Source organism: Lissotriton vulgaris, chromosome 3_1, assembly GCF_964263255.1.
Source record: "Lissotriton vulgaris chromosome 3_1, aLisVul1.2, whole genome shotgun sequence".
NCBI classification, from domain to species: Eukaryota; Metazoa; Chordata; class Amphibia; order Caudata; family Salamandridae; genus Lissotriton; species Lissotriton vulgaris.
The window spans coordinates 1,913,225,120-1,913,245,204 of NC_141689.1; the positions used below are offsets into that span (position 1 = coordinate 1,913,225,120).

A 20,085-nucleotide genomic window follows, 5' to 3' on the forward strand; every position below is an offset into this window, starting at 1 on the left:
GTCCCTTCTCAGAGAAGGAGGATATGTGAAGTGGGTGAAGTCCCACAGTGCCATGTTCTCAGTCCCAGATCCTAGAGAGTACCCCAAGGGGACCCCAGGAGGGAAGTCTAGTTTGTACCGTGAGACCATCCACTGAGGGGGACCCCATAGTGTCAGGAGAACTTAGGTGGTTGACTGACACCAGCATCTAACAGTTCTGATGTCTGGCAGAACCACCCCGCAGGGGATGGTGCAGAAGCCCAGATGGAAGAGTTTGATGGGGAGGAAGGACGCTCCCCTAACTCTTTTCAGCTTAAGGGTACAAACCCTAGGTTGGAGACTTAGGTTTAGAGTATCATCCCTGACGTGGGAAAAGGGGCAATAGATACCAGTGTCCCAATAGTTTTTACTTCTGGGGGCACCACTCCTAGACAAAGGGTGCAGAACCCCGGAAGGAGGAGCAGAAGGGGGAAAAAGAAATAACCCCAGGCCATGGATTGAAAGTCCAGTTGCAGGGTAGAACCCCGGAACTGGTGGGAAGTGAAGTGGAGAAGGGATGCAATGCACCTGGGGCTACATCCCCTGCTATGACAAACCACAGAGGACAGAGACACATGGATTGCCTAGGGCTTAGGTTTGGTTGGGGCCCACAGATAAGGATAAGGAATCCCCATGGGTGCACTTAATGGGTCCTGGGAGTATAGACAGAGAGATCCAACTAATTTCAGAGAGGTGTAGAACTGGAAGGTGTCCCTGCACTAGCGGTCCAGGGTCTATGTTCAATCGGCCTAAGCAGGGAAGTCCATTGATATTTTGATTAGTCTACCCTAGTTTTGGGCTGGAAGGAGGTTGTGTTGGACCTGGCCCTTTTTGTAGGGTTATCCTAAACTTTTTGACTTCCTCCTCCTATTTTTCTGACCCTCTTTTTGATGGGTTTAGGACTCTGGGCACTTTACCACTGCTAAACAGTGCTAAAGTGCATGTGCTCTCTTCTATAAATATGGTATGATCGGTTTACACATGTTTAGCATATTTAATTTACTTGTAAGTCCTTTGTACAGTGGTATCTCATTTACCCAGGACCGGTAAGTTAAATGATACGGCTTGCAATAGCCAAGGAAGTACCCTTTCAAACCTGTCTCAGGCCTGCCCCTGCAGAGTCTGCATGCACAGTTTACTTCCACATTCACATGGCATTTAAAATTACTTGAAAAGTCAAAAACTCCCTTTTTACTATATATGTAGGTCACCCCTAAGGCAGGTCCTAGGTAGCCCTATGGGCAGAGTGCTCTGTAAGTAAAAGGTCGGACATGCACCTTTATTGTGTGCATGTGCTGGTAGTGACAACCACTCTTTTTGGTATCTCACTATTATGAGCCTATCTCTCCCATAGGTTAGCATTGGGAATTCCCCATATGTGTTTAAGTGGTAATTCCGGATCTGAAAGTAGTAGTGTTTCCATGTTTGGCATGTTTGAAATAGTAGTGATAAATCCTGCTTACTGGTGTAGGTGGATTTCACACTACTATTTCAGAAATGCCTCTTTTAAATAGTGGCAACATGAAAAAAATCTAGACGGAATGCTGAACAAATCAAACATTCACTCCCAGTCATAGATCTGGGTTTAATCCACCCAGACATATGCAAATCAATCTTGAGCCTGATCTCTATGGGAACAGTGGAGCCCGAATTGCCAGCCAGGTCCTCCCTAGTACGGAGATAAGCATACTAGGACCGGTATTAAAAGCCAGGATTCTATATTTAATCCAAGTAGGCTTTATTCAAATGCAACCATCAACAGAAACAGCTCTCAACTGCAGCTCCTCCAGAGTAGGAATGTCCCACCTCAGCCCTTGATGTCATAGGATTCTAATTCCATAAACATGATATACAAATGTTCCACAAGCTCCAAGGTTGGACATGCACGTAGATTACAACGACCGGTTTCAGTTTTCACCCCATATCAACCAGGCTAGCTTGAATCCAGTGACAACGTGAGCACGGAACCCATGTTTTGGGCATATCCTCCCCACTTAGCGATACAAAAGCAAACACTACAAATGATGGGTGGAAAGCTGAACAAATTGAACATTCACCCCCAGTCACAGATTTGGGTTTAATCCATATTTTTCTTGCTCAGCACGCCACTTCAGTTTGGACCCAGTCATATACAAATCAGTCTTGACCCTGATCCCCTTGGGAACAGTCCAGCTCAAACTGCCAGGCCAGGTCCTTCTTGGACCAGAAACAAATATCCTGGAACCGGTTTTAGGGTATCACCCCTCATCAGCTAGGCTAGCTTGATCCAGTGGCACAGTCAGCACTGGACCCATGTCTGGGCATACCCTTCCCACTTAGGGAGACAAAAGCAAAAAGAAGAAAGGATAGATGGAATGCTCAACAAATCAAACATTCACCCCCAGTTTCTGCCGTTGGACACATTCCCAAAACACCATAAAGTTAGATGCTACATGTAGTTAAGAACACTATCAGGACACAGCACACACAGCACATGCAGTGAGGTATCACACGCTCCCAATTCCAGACATCTGTACATGTTACCCACTGGGCCTCATTACGTGCAAGGTGGAGACCGACCTATATTTGTCATCAGATGGGAGTAATTTATGGATCCATCAGTAGGAGGACATTCCTCCCCCTAAACAGAATCTATAAATTTCTGATGCTTCAAGAAATGTATAAAAAGATACTCAAAATGATTGTACTTTGAGTCAGTCATCAGACCTGTTTCTGTATGTTGTACTCTCAGCCGCAGTGTTTAATTAAACCACTGTTTCTGTTTTGCCAACAGCCTCTCGTCTTTGTTTTATCAAGGTGAATTCATATTCAAGCAACAATACATGTGCATTTTCAGAAGTTAACTGTTGCATTTCATGCTCTGCTATTCTAATGTGTGTAGTTTTTATTCTTGCACCATCAACCTAATGAATACTGACTCAGGACTTGCATAGTATGCACAGTATTAATGATTCATTTAATCTTGGTCTGTGTTTTATGAACAAAATACACTATATACACTTTTATAATCCTATGTGGAGTCTCTTTTGTGGTGTATTTATTGTGTTGCTGGTGTGAATGTGTTTTACACATTGCGTTTGGGGATAAGTCTGACTGCTCTGTGCCAATCTACGAGGGGGTGAGCACAGGTTATCTCTGGTGTGTAACTTACTGGCCCTGACTAGAGTGGTGGGTTCTACATGGCTTAGGTGCATACCCTAGCCAACCATAAACCCAATTTCTAACAGACCGTGTGTGCCCATCCATTATATCTCTTTCAATGATTACGCACCTTTCTTTTTGTTCCTTGTGTGGATTATTCTTGAATACGCTTTGTGTGCATGCTGTAAACAAGTACAGAATGATGCTTTATTTTTTCACGAATTATATACAAGGCAATGCTAGCAGCCACGTATTCCGCTTGGACGAACACTCTGTGGAGGAGGGGTTAAGGGGGGTTAGCAGTGAAGGAGGTGGATTCATTACTTCCTCTGGGTCTGGACCATTTCGAACTGTCTCATTTGACATGGCCAGACCGTATGAAAAGTAAATGGAATGAACAAATAATTTGCTCATATTTTTTTGTGTGGTGCTTGTGATAACGCCTTGGCTTTTGGACTCCCATAGCCAATTTGTTTCTCGGCCTTGTGGATGCGTGGGTGGAATCATGACTGAGGAGAGACAGTGCAATTAGGCAGCCGCAAGGATGGCTACTTCAGCCGCGGCCAGAAGCTGAGCCAATAAGAGGCCCCTCTCCTGCTGCAACAAAGCTCAGCTGCGCAGCACATTTAATTGGAAGAGAAAACCACCCATAAATAGCACATGTTGAAACACGAATGTAAGGCAATTGACAAAGCGCAGCCCTTGCTGGAGCTATGGAAACAAAGACGAATGCATGTAGAAAATGGCCAGAGCAACCTGCCAACCTACCGGTAAATAGTCGTGCTCCCTTCTTTTAAGAAGCCGTTTGCCTGCTGCTTCAACCAATGTATTCCCATGCCTCGGGGCTGATATTTAGAAAGCAGTCTACAGTCTGCGTTTTTCTCTCGTCTTTCAAATGATTTGTATGCCAAGAAGGCAGCACATCCAAACTGTGCCTAAATATCTTATGAAGATAAACCCCAAATCAGTGCCCTTGTGTCGATGCCTTTGACGGCAATGCATAGAGAGCCCGTCATTGCCTGACTCCACACGGCGCTTGCCCGGGCTTCTAACATTGTTGGACATGGGTTTCTGCCATGAACCGCTCGATTTTCAAAGAGAATCAGAAAGGAAACATAAAGACGGGGAAAGACATGCGCTATCCAGTCTGAGTTGCTTTTAATAAGGATTATAGGACTGTGCACGTCATGTTACCTACTGCTAATCCGTCTTCAAGGCAGTTGCTCGGTGGAGGAAACAATACTTTGATTATACAAACCGTGCCAAAGTCAGTAGGTCTCGCTTTTCTTATAACATTCTCCGACAAAACTAAAACGCCGGGCACTTTGTCACGGGAGCTAGCATTTCTTAAACCTCGTGAGAAGATGTGCAGAATGTAATATGTTATTTATCAAGATTGTTGAATGTGAAGTTGGGGCCTTGGCTCACGAGAGGAGATGATTCTAGGAATGACCTGGTCATCACTGACACTGATGATGATAATGACGAGGATTTGGATGGGCATAACATGCCTTATAGTGTCTTGATTTACATCTACTCTAGTTAATACACGTGTAGCAGCACATTGTTATGACCAAGAGGCTATCATGTAACCAATGTCCACAGAGTGATCTCAGACAATCACTGAGTTTTTCTCCTTTTAGATTCCCTCATACAACCCTACAGAATTGAATTGAAATAGGAAGAAGTTGCTCCATGACAGCCATTCAGTCGCTGCATAATTTGTGCCCGGGTCTAAGAGTAATATGTCTACTGGGTAACGTTAATACTTGGCTTTCAGCAAAACAAAAGAAAATGTTCGCTGATGCACATAAATCCAAAGCAGGCTGACACGTTGTATAAAGAACTCTGCCCCACTGCTGATGGCTAATTATTTGGTAACACATTTGTTAAAGATATATCAACGTCCTAAGCATTCTCATGTATAAAAAAGGATTATACATGGGAATGCTTAAGGAGAGGCCCAGTTTGTGGTGAGGAAATTTTATAAAGTGAGTCGAGCTTTGTACGTTCCAATTGACCTACTCTGTTTGCCAATGAGATAGTACCTACATGTGTGCTGCTAGCTAAGGCACCTTACCTGTACCATCGAAAGTAATAGTTAATGCTGATGAAGAACTTAAAAATGTACACCTACTAATATGTACTACCTTCCTAACCCTCCAGTAAACTCAAAGTTTATTTCTGGGCTTGTCGCTCAAAGTCAACCCATGGAAACTGGGTTATCAATTCTATATGATGACCTTCTGAAAATGCTTGATCATAATAAATCGTACCTACTGATCCTCTTGGACCTTCCCTCATCTTTCAAGATGGTTAGTCATGACAACCTCCTGTCCATCTTGCAGGATTGAATGGGTTTCTCGGATTTGGTGCTGCATTGGTTCTCATCCTTTCTCCAGCATAGATCACAAAGATTCAAGCCAAGCCACTCTGTCTCCCAACCTTCTCCAGTATTCATGGGGGTTCCCCAAGGATCCGCCCTTTCTCCCATCCTCTTTAACCTCTTCTTGGAGCCCCCAGCTAACGCACTAAACTCCACGAACATTTTCTTCCCCATGTATGCAGATGACACACAACTCTACCTGAAAATCTCATCCACAGAAAATATCATCTCGCTCAATATTATCATAACATCTACTCAAAATTGGTTAACCAAGAACCATCTCCTGCTCAACTCTGCCAAAACGGAATTCCTGTTCATCTCCCCTCCGAAACACCAGCTATGTCTATAGCCGACTCACTTCACTGCCTTCAACTGCACTCCGATTATCATAGACTCAGCCAAATTGCTCGGATCACTATGGACAAGCACCTGAATATGAACAATCACATCAGCAATGTTTGTAAAGGGACAAACCACTTGATAAGGGCTCTTACAAATATCAAACCTTTCCTGTCACAAAATGACTTCAAGCAGGTGGTACAAGCGCTTCTCCTTCCGAGGTTAGACTATAGCAGTGCTACTCTCTGCGGCCTTCCCAAATGCACCTTGATGCCACTAAGGGCCTCACTGAACTCAGCGGCAAGACTAGTTACTGGCACCAAACCAAACTAGCACATTTCACCAGTCCTTAAATCTCTCAACTGGCTACCCTATGAACCACAAATTCAGCTGACGACTGCAGTGCTAGCACGCAAAGCCCTTCACTTCAATACTCCCAGGTAACTAGCACAAAAACTTGAACTATCCTGTGGGGAGAGAGCATCAAGAAACGCCTCTACTTTCCTCTTGAAACCTTGCACCCTTAGCAAAAAGCGAACTTGTCTCCGAGCTTTCTCAGGTGCTGCCCCTAAGATTTGGAACTCTCTACCACCGGAAGTATGCAAACTCACCTCGACAACGGCGTTCAAATTGGAAACCAAAAGATTCCTAATGAGAAAATTCTTACCCTAGTGGGTTAGACTCACGGTAATGGGTGAATTTTGTTATTATTACGATGGTACCTTCATTTGACACAGATCTTCTACTATGCATATTACTTCTCCCTTCATGGGCCGCCGCTTACTTCTGTTTACTAAATGTTCCCGGTTTTTTAGTGTGCATATTATTGCTCCCTCATGGCCCGCTTTCTTTTGTGTATTGTATGATCCACGTTTTTACTAATTTGTTGTTGTCATTACACTCTTGGCCTCACTTGTAAAGCGCTCTGATATCCTTTGGGATCTAGTTTGCGCTATATAAAATTTTATAAATAAATAAATATGATTTGGTGGACCACAGGGAAGACAGTTCTTTGACTCCCGATTGCAGATGTTGGTGCAAATAACCCAAAAATAAAAACCTGTTCACACTTTCCCCTTGAAAGGTTAAGTGCAGATGTCACTGGCTTTGCCCATGGAGAGTAAATGTTCTAGTCTATGTTTATATAATTTCTCTGGAATCGTTTTAAAATTGTTTTTTCAAAAGTTAATTTGCACAGTTGTCAGGTGCCTTGTGTGAGTGGTCATACTTTTGACGAGTTGTGGTCTTTGGGAAGGCCTCCCAGTGCATGTTTTTCTTATTCTTTCTTTGTGCCTACAAATGCTAGACTTTTGACCACCTTTGAGTAGAAGTCAAGTCTCCCTATGTTTACTGTACAAGAGGTGAACAACGTCATACTGGTGCTGTGGCCACATGCTGTCATTGTAGGGGTATTTTTTTATTTCCTCTTTGCTCGCCTACTCATCTCTCTCTTATCTCATTTCGGGGTTTGGTGCCACTTGTGCTGCATCAATGTCTTCCCAGCTTTCAGAGTAAAGAGCCTGTGAAGTCCACAAGGACTTGGGGGCTTTTTATCAAGGGGGTTTATCTCCGCTTTTTTTGGCTTTAAAAGCCAAGAAAGCGGAGATAAAATTATCTCCCTATTATCTAGCTGTCGCTAACACCAGTTAGTGACAGCTAGTAGGAGATAGCGACGATCTTGGGCCCCACTTTGCATGTCAGAGAAATTTATCACTAATGACATGCAAAGTGGGCGTGCCAAGATGTTAGCGACTGGAAACAGTCGCTAACATCGCTATCTCCTATTACCAACTTTTGGAGATATTTGCGCTAAACGCGAATATCTCCAAAAGCTAACACCTGCCCTGAGCAGTTCTTAGCCATGTTATCCAATGGTAGGTGGATAACATGGCTAAGAGCATTAGCTCGGTAATGCATGAATATCGCTGACTTTACAGCGATATTCATACATTGCGGCCGATTTTTATTTGCGATAAAAATCGCCGCAGGTCGGCGTTAAATATTTGTCTCTGCAAGTCATGCTGTATTCAGATAGAAATTGAACCTCAGCCAATTCTCCTCCCATAATTTTCATTGGCTTGTGTCATTGTCCACTGTAAAATGTGGCTGTTCATTGGTCAATAGGCTTAGTAGTCCCTCCTTAGTACCACCTTGTCTCATTTTGTAAACCACCCATGGCAACATCCCCTGTTACGTGTGTTGTTACTCAGTAGGCTTTAATTACAACCTCCGAGCACTGTTTTCTAAACTCGCTGTGTACAATCTCTCTTCTAACACTTACAAAACATTTATAGCACGGGTGCCGAACACATTTGCAAAGCAATAGGTCTTGCATTTGTGAGAGTTTAAGGTGTTGGCATTGTAAATGACAATTACTTTTATTTATCTGTTTTAAAACACATAAATAAAAGGCATTGCCCTTAACTAAATGCGAGACCTGTTTCATTGCAAATGCTTGTTAAACTTGATACCACTGTATTGACATTGGTTGCACCTTATTATACCAGTGTAATACCCACATATAGAAAATAGCCACAGAAAGATGACCAGTCTAGGTTAACAAAGAGTCAAAATTTGCAGATTATGTGGTAAATGATGAATTATGTGGAAAATGTGGCAAATCAATAATCATGCACAATTGCCAAATTCCAGTGAGCTGGACCATAAGGCACTTGTGCTGATTGTTTGTGTTTGGCACTCTGAAAGTGCTTTTTACTATTGGCCATCAGGAAGACCTGAATGAGCTTCATCTCCCCTTTGAGTGGTCAAAGCACATTGACAGACAATATAAGGACCAATTTTAAGTCCCATGGACAGTACACCTTTCAACAAGGACCATCAATGATGAACTTATCCAATTTTCAGACAACAATAACTTGCACTGACATGGAACTCTACTAATTGCGTTCAAAGCTAATTCTTGATATAGAAAGCAATGCATTTGCAATATTGCTTAACTGAATACCATTTTTAGGCAATAAACAAAAGCAACCCTTATGTCCTGTGATCAGGGGTATCAAGTTAACTTTGGAACAGGCGTTCACATGGAACTAATTTATGAGCAAATTATGAGTTCCATAATATTACACAGTATATATTGTTTTGTGGTACCAGAAGTGAATCAGGTTTTTGGTACACATATAATTGGTCTGAGACTGAATGAATAAATGTGAGAGTGCTGAATTGAGTTTACACCAAAGAGAGTTATATTTGGACATTATAGCTGCAATTATTGATAAATAGAAACCTCTGCGGGTTAGGGAATCAATCCTGCAGGGTGGACTAGCAACTCATACACTTCAAGGCGGTTATACCTTGGGGTCCTGGAGCTGCTAAGTCAAGCTCTCTAGAGGACACATCAAGTTTATTGAGAGAAAGACATATCTTTTAAACTGGGCTATCTTCAATATAATAGCCCCTGAAGGAGCATAGATTACTCCTAGATATGAGGCAGCTCCAGTAAGGGTTTGTAATGTGATTTTTTTGAAGCTAAATTCGAGGTTTGCAGGGGATTCTAAGGAAGAAAACCTTGGGGGATCCATGCAAGCCATACTTCCCTGAAATCCCCTAGGTGTCTAGTTTTCCGAAAGGTCTGGGTTTGGTAGGTTTCCTTAGATGGCCATCTAGCCTGGGAAGAAAGCGCAGGTGCCTCCCTTGCAAAACCAGTGTGTTTTGTGATACATCATTTTGATGTCTCCACAATAGGCTTTGAGCCCTTCTCTGTCATAGGTACTTGTCCCACCCACACAAGTGAGGTACCATTTTTATCGGGAGACCTGGGGGAATGCTGGGTGGTAGGAAATTGATGTCGGCCTTGTGATTCCACAACTTTACCACACAGAAATGTGAGGAAAATGTAAGCTAAATTTAAGGTTTTCAGGGATTCTGGGTAAGAAAACATTGGGGGATCCACACAAGCTCCATCTCCCTGGACTCCCCGAGTGTCTAGGTTTCAGAAATGTCTTGGTTTGGTAGGTTTACTTAGATGGTGGTCGAGTACAGGACCCAAAACTCCCTTGCAAAACCAGGTTGCTTCGTGATAAATAATTTTGACGACCCCACAATAAGTTTTGGGCCAGTTCCTGTTGCAGGCACTAGACCTACTCATACAAGTGAGGTACCGTTTTTATCAGCAGACTTGGGGGAATGCTGGGTGGGTGGAAGTTTTTGGTTTCCCACAGATTCCAGTACTTTCAATCACAGAAATATGAGGAAAATGTGTTTTTTGGACAAAATGTGAGGTTTGCAAGGGATTCTGTGTAAAAGAGCCATGTGGGAGCCACTCAAATCCCTTCATCCTAGATTCCCCTGGGTGTCTAGTTTTAAAAAAATGTACAGGTTTGGTAGGTTACACTAGGTTACGGCTGAGCTACGGCTCAAAATTCACAGCTAGGCACATTGCACAAAAAGGGTCTGTTTTCACTAGAAAAATGTGATTTGTCCATGTTGAGTTTTGGGCAATATTCCTGTTGCAGGTACTATGCCTACCCACACATGCAAGGCACCATTTTTATTGGCAGCCTTGGGAGAATGCTGAGTGGGTGCAAGTGTGTGGCTCCCTGCAGATTCCCTAACTTTCCATCACAGATATGTTCGGAAAATGTGTTTATTTTAACAAAGTTTGAGGTTTTCAAGGGATTCTGGGTAACAGATTCGGGTGAGAGCCACACAAGTCGCCCCATCCTGGATTTCCCTAGGTGTCTAATCCTAAAAAAATTACAGTTTTGCTAGGTTTTCCTAGTTGTCGGCTGAGCTAGGGCTCAAAATCCACAGCTCGGCACGTTGCAAAAAAGGGTCTGTTTTCACTGGAAAAATGTGATGTGTCCGTGTTGCGTTGTGGGCCCTTTCCTGTCACAGACACTAGGCGTACCCACAGAAGTGAGGTACCATTTTTATCTGCAGACTTTTTGGAATGTTGGGTGTGTGGAAGAGTGTGGCTCCCTACATAATTCAGAATTTTCCATTACAGAAATGTGAGGTAAATGGGTATATTTTGACAAAGTTTGAGGTTTGATAATGATCATGGGTAACAGAACCTGGTGAGAGCCACACAAGTGACCCTATCCTGAATTCCCCTGGGTGTCTAGTTTTCAAACATTACAGGTTTGCTAGGTGTCCCTAAGTGACGACTCAGCTAGGGCCCAAAATCCACAGCTGTGCACATTTCAAAAAAAGGGTCTGCTTTCACTGAAATGTGATGTGTCTGCATTGCGTTTTGGGACATTTTCTGTTACGAGCACTAAACCAACCCACACACGTTAGGTACCATTTATATCAGAAGACTTGGGGAGAATGCTGGGTGGGTGGAAGTTTGTTGGTTCCCTGCAGATGACATAACTTCCTGTCACAGAAATGTGATGAAAATTAGTTTTTTTCTCACAAAGTTTGAAGTCTGCAAGGGATTCTGGGTAACAGAACCTGGTGAGAGCCACACTAGTCCTCCCATCCTGGATTTCCCTGGGTGTCTAGTTTTACAAAATGTTCAGGGTTTCTAGGTTTCCTTAAGTTCTGGCTGAGCTAGGGCCCAAAATCCACAGTTAGGCACCTTGCGAAAAAGGGTCAGTTTTCATTGTAAAAATGTGGTGTCCACGTTGTGTTTTGGGCAGTTTCCTGTTTCAAACACTTGGCAATCCCACACAAGTGAGGTACTACTTTTATCAGTAGACTTAGGGAAACACAGCATAGTAGAACAAGTGTTATTACTATTTGCCTTTCTATGATTTTCTGCCTTCCAAATGGATGACAGCGTGTAAAGAAATATATAATTTTGGACAATACCCTCTAATTCACATGCTAATATGAGTACCCACAAATGCAGAGATGCACAAATAACCTCTGCTTCTAAACTCCATATCAGTTTCCAATTTCAGAAATACATAGGATCCCTTGATACCGATTTTTTACTCTTTATATTTTACCAAATAATTACTGTATACCTGGTACACAGTGAAACACATTGCAAGGTGCAACTCAGTTATTGGCTCTGGATATCTCAGGTTCTTGGTGAAACTACAAGCCTCATATAACCCAGCAACCATATGGGTCCCGCGGTTGTAATATTATATAGCTTTCTAAAATCTATCACAGTTAGAAGAAGTTACAGGTAAAAATGTAGGCACAAATGGCTGTTTTATTCAACAAAATGTAAACATTCTTTTAATTCAACTGTTACATAGGAAAACCTTGAAGGATCTACACAAATGACCCCTTGCTGATTTCAGAATTGTGTCTAATTTTCAGAAATGCATAGTTGTTTGGGATCCATTATTGGTTTCACATCCATTCTTACCACTAACTGGAAGGAGCACAACAAATAGGTAACATGGGCTATGTCCCAGTAAAATGCCAAAACTGTGTCAAAAATGTAGGGTTTCCAACAAAAGTCTGCCTGATCCTAAAAGCTGGGAAGATGGAAATTTTAGCACTATAAAAGCCTTCATTGATTCCATTTGCAGGGAAGAAACCAGACGCTTTCTTCTGCAGCATTATTTTCCCATCTTTCCCCCAAAAAACAAATTTCTTTTGGAAAATTTCTCAGTCCACTTCAGGGGAATCCACCTTTGTGAGAGGGGGGGGGGAAGGCTGGCAGTGAAGGGGTTAAAAGGGGTTAGTGTTTATGAATTTGACAGTGATGTTGAATCCCTTGATTTGTCAGAAAATGTGTTACTTGTAATCATGCCACAATGAGACTGCATTTTAACTTATTTGCTGTGTAAGAATTTTGCATAAAAGCCCATTGGTTTTGGGGATGAGTCAGAGACTTTCCCGAATTTCGTACAGCTAGGGATGCTTATAAATGTCTTCATGATTTTGCTGCTCATCATCACCTTCATTCTATACAGCTTCATTTTTGAGATTTTTGTAATAAACTGTTTAATGTTTTCTCTTATCTAGAACCTAGTTATTAGGTGTCCCAGTAACTTATGATTATTACTCTGCTACGTTGATGACAGGAAGGGTGCCTGTTAATGCAAGATGAAAATGGAGCGGAACTGTTTGAGGTAAGATTTGTGGAAATGTACATTTTGGGGTAGCCTGAATATTGAGGTATGGACCACTTCCACAATATATATCAAATGAAAGTCATGCATTACAACACAAGCAGGCAGAATCTGTTGGACCCAAACCAAACCAATACATTAGTTGTCCCTACTAGATAGAAACACTAGTCGCCTGTCACAGATTATGACTCAAAATATTGTGCCAGCGATGCCTGAAATGAAAACATCATGCTTATATTCCCTAATTTTTTAATAGTGTTTAGGTCCCTGGAGCCTCCACATTCTCATCTTTCTTACTCCTAATAAATCTGGATTGGAACCTTCTAGCATCTGATGTTGGCACCAGTCTCTAATTATAAGAATTCAAAATACCAGTGAAAAGTCATAGTCAAGAGTAGGTGGTTGAGGGGGGTTTCGTTTGGCACAGTATGAAGATGGCCACTATTTAACAGAGCTCTGGTTGCAGACGGACTTCGGGCCGCTGTCATTGACAGGATCATCTGGGACTTCTGAAGCGAAGGTGTTTCTTTCTCATTACCTGTCGCATCAGGTGATTAGACTTTATCTGGTGAGGGCCGCTCTGCTGTATGATTTCCATTGACTAGACAGTGCATGCGATATAGAAAATGTTTCTCCCACAATATTGGAAAAATTTCTGTAGTAACAAACGCTTCCTCTTTTCCACACTTTTTAAGTTTTCACCGCCAATAGTTCACTGATTAATATGGGTATTCCAGAAATTGCAGACATCTGCATTACAGATTTGAAGGAATTTAAGCTGAATTTCTTTCCTTCATTTTTATTTCTGCTCCCTTCCGATAGCTGGTCAAGTGAGTATTGATTGCATTTTTAGTTTGCCTGTTTTTCCTCTCTTATGTTTCATAGGGGGAGAGTCGGAAATTTGAAGGTCACAGCACCTGTTATATCTAGCCCACAGAAATGTGCGGTCCCCACTTCCAATTCTTTCCCTGCTCTGGATAACGGCATGGAGGATATAACAGGCATCAGCCAAGATTCTGCTTTGCCTTCTTCATCCACATTCAGTACTATTCCGACTGTAATTCCCTCAAAATCAAATCTGTGAAGTGCTACACCATCAACCACTCAACAAAGTTGAAGTTGAAGTTGAAGTTGGGGAAATGTATAAAGCGCACGTATGCCAAAAAGGTTTCATGGCGCTAAGCAGACGGCAACAATGCGGGGTGACAATTAGACAGCAAAAGCTCTAGTAAACAACCAGGTCTTCAGACCCTTGCGGAACTCCATGTAAGATTGAGAAGATCGGAGATGATCAGGGAGTGAGTTCCACAAACAGGGAGCCTGGAACGAGAAGCTCGACCCCCCCTGTTTCTTTCTAGTAAAAAGAGGGATAACCAGGAGGTTCTTGGAAGAAGAGCGTAAATATCTTGAGGGATTGTAGGACGATAGCCTAGAAGCTATATAGAGGGGAGCTGAACTAACTAATGATTTAAAAATAAGACATCTATGAGCAACCGGTAACCAGTGTAGTTGCCTCAGCAACGGAAGGGTATGATGGAATCTGGGCCGATTATAAATCAGCCTAGCCGCCTGGTTTTGAATAAGCTGGAGTCGGCGTAATTCATAGGCCGGAATGCCAATATAAAGGGAATTGGCGTAATAGACCCGAGAAATAACTAAGGCAAGGAGGATAGCCTTGAGAGCATCAGTAGTAAAGAACCGAGACACCTTGCGAATAGTCCGGAGACATAGAAAGCAGGAAGAGGCGATCATACTGATCTGAGTATGCATTGATAGATCGTCGCTGATTTTGATGCCTAGACTCTTCACCGACTTAACAGGGGAAGGGGCGGATCCAAGGGAAGAGGGCCAAAATTTAGAAGACCAGGGATTGGAAGAGCCTCCGAACAAGACTAGCAAGAGGATAGCCTTGAGAGCATCAGTAGTAAAGAACTGAGACACCTTGCGAATAGTCTGGAGACATAGAAAGCAGGAAGAGGCAATCATACTGATCTGAGAATGCATTGATAGATCGTCGCTGATTTTGATGCCTAGACTCTTCACCGACTTAACAGGGGAAGGGACGGATCCAAGGGAAGAGGGCCAAAATTTAGAAGACCAGGGTTTGGAAGAGCCTCTAAACAAGACTAGCTCCGTTTTGTCGGGGTTTAACATTAAATGACTTACGTTCATCCAATCCTGAATGAAAATCATAGTATTCCGGAAATGGGAGATAGAGTCAGAAGAAGAGGATAAAGTAAAAACAAGTTGAAGGTCATCAGCGTAATTAAACACTGAGACCTCCCGATTACGTAAGGACACTTCAAAACTACATTTATCCCATCCGCAATGCACACACAATTAAGCTCCACTATTAAACAAAGATATCTGATTGAAACTTGCAGACTGTGAAACCCTACTTTACAAGAGTACACTTTCTTCTCTCCTATACATTTTTCCCAATCTAGGTTTGATTACATATTTATATTCAACCCACTCCCACAGCATATTTTAAAAGCAGACATTGGCACCATATGGACTTCTGATTATGCCCCTGCTATATTAGATTTAGATCTCCTTCCTGTTGGTTACATAAGTAGAAGATGGCATATGATACATCCATACTATTAGACTCTTCTTGCACACAAAGTTTTGAAGTGTTTTTGATGAACATTTTCAGGTATTGCTTCACCAGACATATTACGTCAAATTACTTGGGATGCATCCAAGGCCACCACAAGAGAATTTGTCAATTTTGTTGCTTAGAAAAAGAAGCTTTCTTCAAAAAAGCAGTCCATACTATGAACCATATCAAGAAATGAGAACATTATATTATGATATACAAATATAAGATATGTTTAGATGAATCGGTCAAAAACAAATTTGTATTCAATAAGTGTTCTACAGAAGATGATGCTTTCTATTTTCTTAAATCTACTGCTAGGTATTATGGGGCAAAATAATGATGGAACACTTCTAGCTAGCCTAAAAGAAAGACCATGTTAAAATAGGCTCCATTCTACAGGACAACACAGTGCTACTGGAGAGAGATACAGATATTCTCACCGAATTTATGAAATATTATAATATCTTCTATACTCCTGAATCAATTCCTCATCCGGATTACAAACTTAATTATTTATCTTCCATTCAGATGTATTCTGATTTAGAACTGGATTTTTCTTCTTTAGAAGATGATATATCTACTCAGGATGTTCTTGTAACTATGAAGTGCATTAAAAAGGAGCAAGCCCCAGACTTTCATGGATTTCCCATGGAATGTTATCTCCAATTCTCTAATACTTGTAATCCTAAATTGCATCAATTACATATGCAACTTCCGATTCAGCTGATGGTTCCTTTCAGTATGCACTATTGGTCGTATTCTCAAAAAGAATAAAGACCCTAAACTTTGTAAAAATGATTAACTAATTTCCCTTCCTTATTCAGACTGTAAGAGTTTTGCAAAAATTCCTATTCCTGATTTATGTCTTGATCCTTTACTATCTATTTTAATTGGGAGGGGACAGTCATGTTTTGTAAAAAAGGTTGGCATAGTTCAGATAATACTAGATTATGTTTTTAACATCTGGAGTAAATATAAGGCTTATAAACATTCTCTGGTAGCTATTTCCTTACATGCAGAGAAGGCATTTGATCTTATGAATTGGACTTGTGCATTCTCCACTCTCACCTCATTTGGGTTTGGTCCTTATTTCATTAGTTTAGTTTCTTTTTTATCACCCACATCTTACTTTTTTTGCCAATGGTTTAATTGCTTAATCGTTATCTTTACTCTTAGAACCCTTTTGAGCTATTATTAGACACAATGCCGACATTCACGGGTTCCTATATAGTGACCAGACAGCTTACATTTTCAGTGTTTTTCCGTGTATGAAAATGATATTTTTATATTCATGTCTCATCCACAAACCTCCCTCTCATCATTTCTTGTTGACATCACTGATTTTGCTTCCCTATCAGGATTCAAAGTGAATTGTGATGAATTTGAAGTCCTTCCTCTTAATAGGGGGTGTTTTAGTGCAGGTTTTCTGTTCTCTTGTTTTTTATCGGAATTTTCCAAAAATCAAATACCTAGGTCTTTGGTTCACTGATTCAATAAATAAGACTGTTTTCCTCAAGATTGTCCTTATGACTTTAACATCACTGACGTCTAGATGGAATTCATTATTCATATAATGGTCGGTTAGAGAATATTCAATCAAGATGATGTTAGTCCCAGTAATGCTTTTTACCTTACCACCATTCCCACATTTCTATCAGCATTTCATCTTCTTATTTAAAAAAAAAAGTATTTTATTTAGTCTACTTTCTTGTTAAATAGCAAAAAATCATGTATGTCCCTTCAAAAATGTAAGCTCACTAAAAACAAGGAGGGGCACATTTTCCTGATTGCCTCCTTTTATGTCTCTGAGGAGCGTCTTGATTACCTTCCTTAATAGATGGATTTGAAAAACTAGTTTATTCACCCATTTACTTTTCCTTATTTGTACACAGAAACCTATCTCCATGTCTCTGCATATTTTTAAGAATTCATGTAAACTCCTATGCCTTACATATGTATGTCCTCTTCAGGATAAAGGACAATTCCTTCAATCCTCAATATGATTCACCAGCTGAATCGAGTTAAATAGTAAAACTATATTTTGAGGCACCTGTTGAGAGAAAAGCTTGCTGTGGGTGCACCAACTAATTGATAAGGACCCCTTCCTTTTTTTCTCTCAAGCTCAATCCCTTAATATCCTTCTGTCATCTTCCATTCTAAATATGATTCATTATTTTCTGCAATTTTCTCATCCTACTATTTCAATCTAACTACTCATCCAATAATACTATCCCTCCATTAGCAGCTTTACTTTTGTCTACTCATATTTATAACACTCTTAACGCCCCTGTGGACAATCATGATAAGATGAGTAAAATCACAATAGGAACGTGATTCTAATGTTTCTCTTTCAACTCTTTTATGAAATAGAATTTGGCTTAAAATTCTAAAATCTCTTTTATTAGATAATACAATTCAAACTGTTTTTTATCTACCGAAGACTTCTGGTCACCCCAGCTACGTTACAAAAAATGTATCTGAATACCCTCACTTCTTGTTGGTCCTGTAACATTAGCTTTCATGACTTAAAACACATTTTATGTGAGTGCCCTTGCAGATATCAGTTATGGCTGAAGGCTTGGAAGCAGATAAATAACATATTGTATTCTCAGATACCATTTACATCAAAACATTTATTTTTAGGAAGTCTGTCAAATGATTGCTCTTGCTATTCATTAAATGTCAGTATGTTAGACTCACTACTTGCAGTTACCTTACTGCAAATAACTAAAAATTGGAAAGATTTATCACTCATTTTATTTCAATCCTGGTTGTGTGGCGTTTGTTATAATCATAGACTTAAAAAAGCTCATTTTAATACACCTGCTCTTGATATCAAATGAGACATTCGCTGGTCACCAGTAACTGTTGTTTCTAGATTTCTCTGCTGTGACTGTCAATTCACGCCAATCATTAACTGGAGAAGTGTCTCAACCTCCTTAACTCACTGAGAATATCAACATTATCTGCATCATGTTATTGGTATTGTTATTGTTATGACAAAATAACCTAAGTCTCTATTTTTCTGATACAGTAAAGTTTTTTGAATCCATAATGTGCTGTTTTTCACTGATTTCTAGGTTACGTTTTATCGTTTTCTTTTCATTATTTTTACTTTTCTTACTTCTCCTATTCTTATTTGCTACTCAATTTATTATTATGCCAATGATTGTACTGTTTTTCTAACATTTATTTTTTCTTGTTATAATACAAAAATGTAGTTATTTTTTTATTAATACACTTTAACTGTTAAAACTTTTTTTGAAAGAGTGGGTGGTTGCTGTTGTCCTGTAAATATGTATATTTCTCGTGGTGTGATTCAATAGTTAGTTGTATGTATTAGCCTTATTTAAAAATATATATTTTAATCGATCAACAACTTCAGTGGCATAATTAAGCCAAAGAACAATGCTTATTTTGTCTAAACAAAATAAGCTGCTCTGGAGAAGTGTGGCTCAGGGGTTAGAGGCGGCAGACCCGGAAGCTGAGATCGGTCCTGGACCAGAGTTCAATTCCCCACCTCGGCGGGTCTTGGGCTCAAAAAATTCCACGGACTCGATAATTCTCGTTCCGGTGCCTACTCGACTCACGGGTTCACACTCTGCGACTCTGGGCAATAGCTTGCTTAATCTCCACTACGGCCCCTCGCGGCGGGATGCCTGGCTTTCACCTTGTGGATACCCTGCTGGGGTTATCTCACAGGGGAATACCAGGACGGGTTCCCAAGGCAAGCGCCTTGATGCCTTCGGGTGATACGTGCGCTATATAAATGGCAATACATTTACATTTAAACTATGTTAACTACCCAATTTTCGCCCGTCTGTTTATGTCTGCAATGACATGTGAAATGTTTGTGATCAGAGCATTGTTCGTTGCTGTTAAACACATGCTCACCTAAATAGTTGCCTTTTGAAAAACATAAGTACATATAACCACCATTTGCTATGCATTGACATAAGGAGGAACAACAAGAGACAATTCTTAATTTGTACATACCTTTGGTACAAGGCATTTGCTGTTCTCCGTTCTTAATTACATTTCAATGTGAGGCGCAAGTTCAGAGTGACCTATAAGGTAATCAGGCAGTCTGGGCTGGTCTGACAGATCACTTTATGGGCTCTTTTCTGGCTGTTTCTAGGCCTGATTTACGGTTAGGTGTGGTGTTCTCTACTGTTGATTTTCCTAATATCAAAACAAACATTGCTTTCAGCAAACACAAATGCATACATTGCAAAATACACATACAGCATGTCAATACAGATTCAAAACCTGATTTACCAATGTAGGCCAGTTTTTAGCTATTTTGGGGCCGTATTAAACAAGTGACCCGGGGTGCAACAGGAGTTTGTGCCCACTTTGCGGGCCTTTGTGGCGCTTTGGTATTACAGAAGGGCCTGTAGATGCTTTTGCATCCACTTCTGTAAAACCTGTGCTATCTTCAGAGGGCGTTTCCTCATTTGCATTGGGGAATGGCCCCATGCAGATAAATGTAAATGTAAATGTATTGGCATTTATATAGCGCACTACTTACCCGTAGGGTCCCAAGGCGCTTCGACCGCTGCGAAACCCTTCCTGGCTTCCCTGAGAGATGGTCC

General features: G+C 41.0%; 1 protein-coding gene across 1 annotated transcript in view; it reads right to left on the reverse strand.

Annotated features, from left to right (window-relative positions):
• NPY5R (neuropeptide Y receptor Y5) overlaps nucleotides 1-20,085 on the reverse strand; it is a 230,510-nt gene that overhangs the window by 47,185 nt on the left and 163,240 nt on the right. The gene's annotated exons all lie outside the window — the stretch shown is intronic.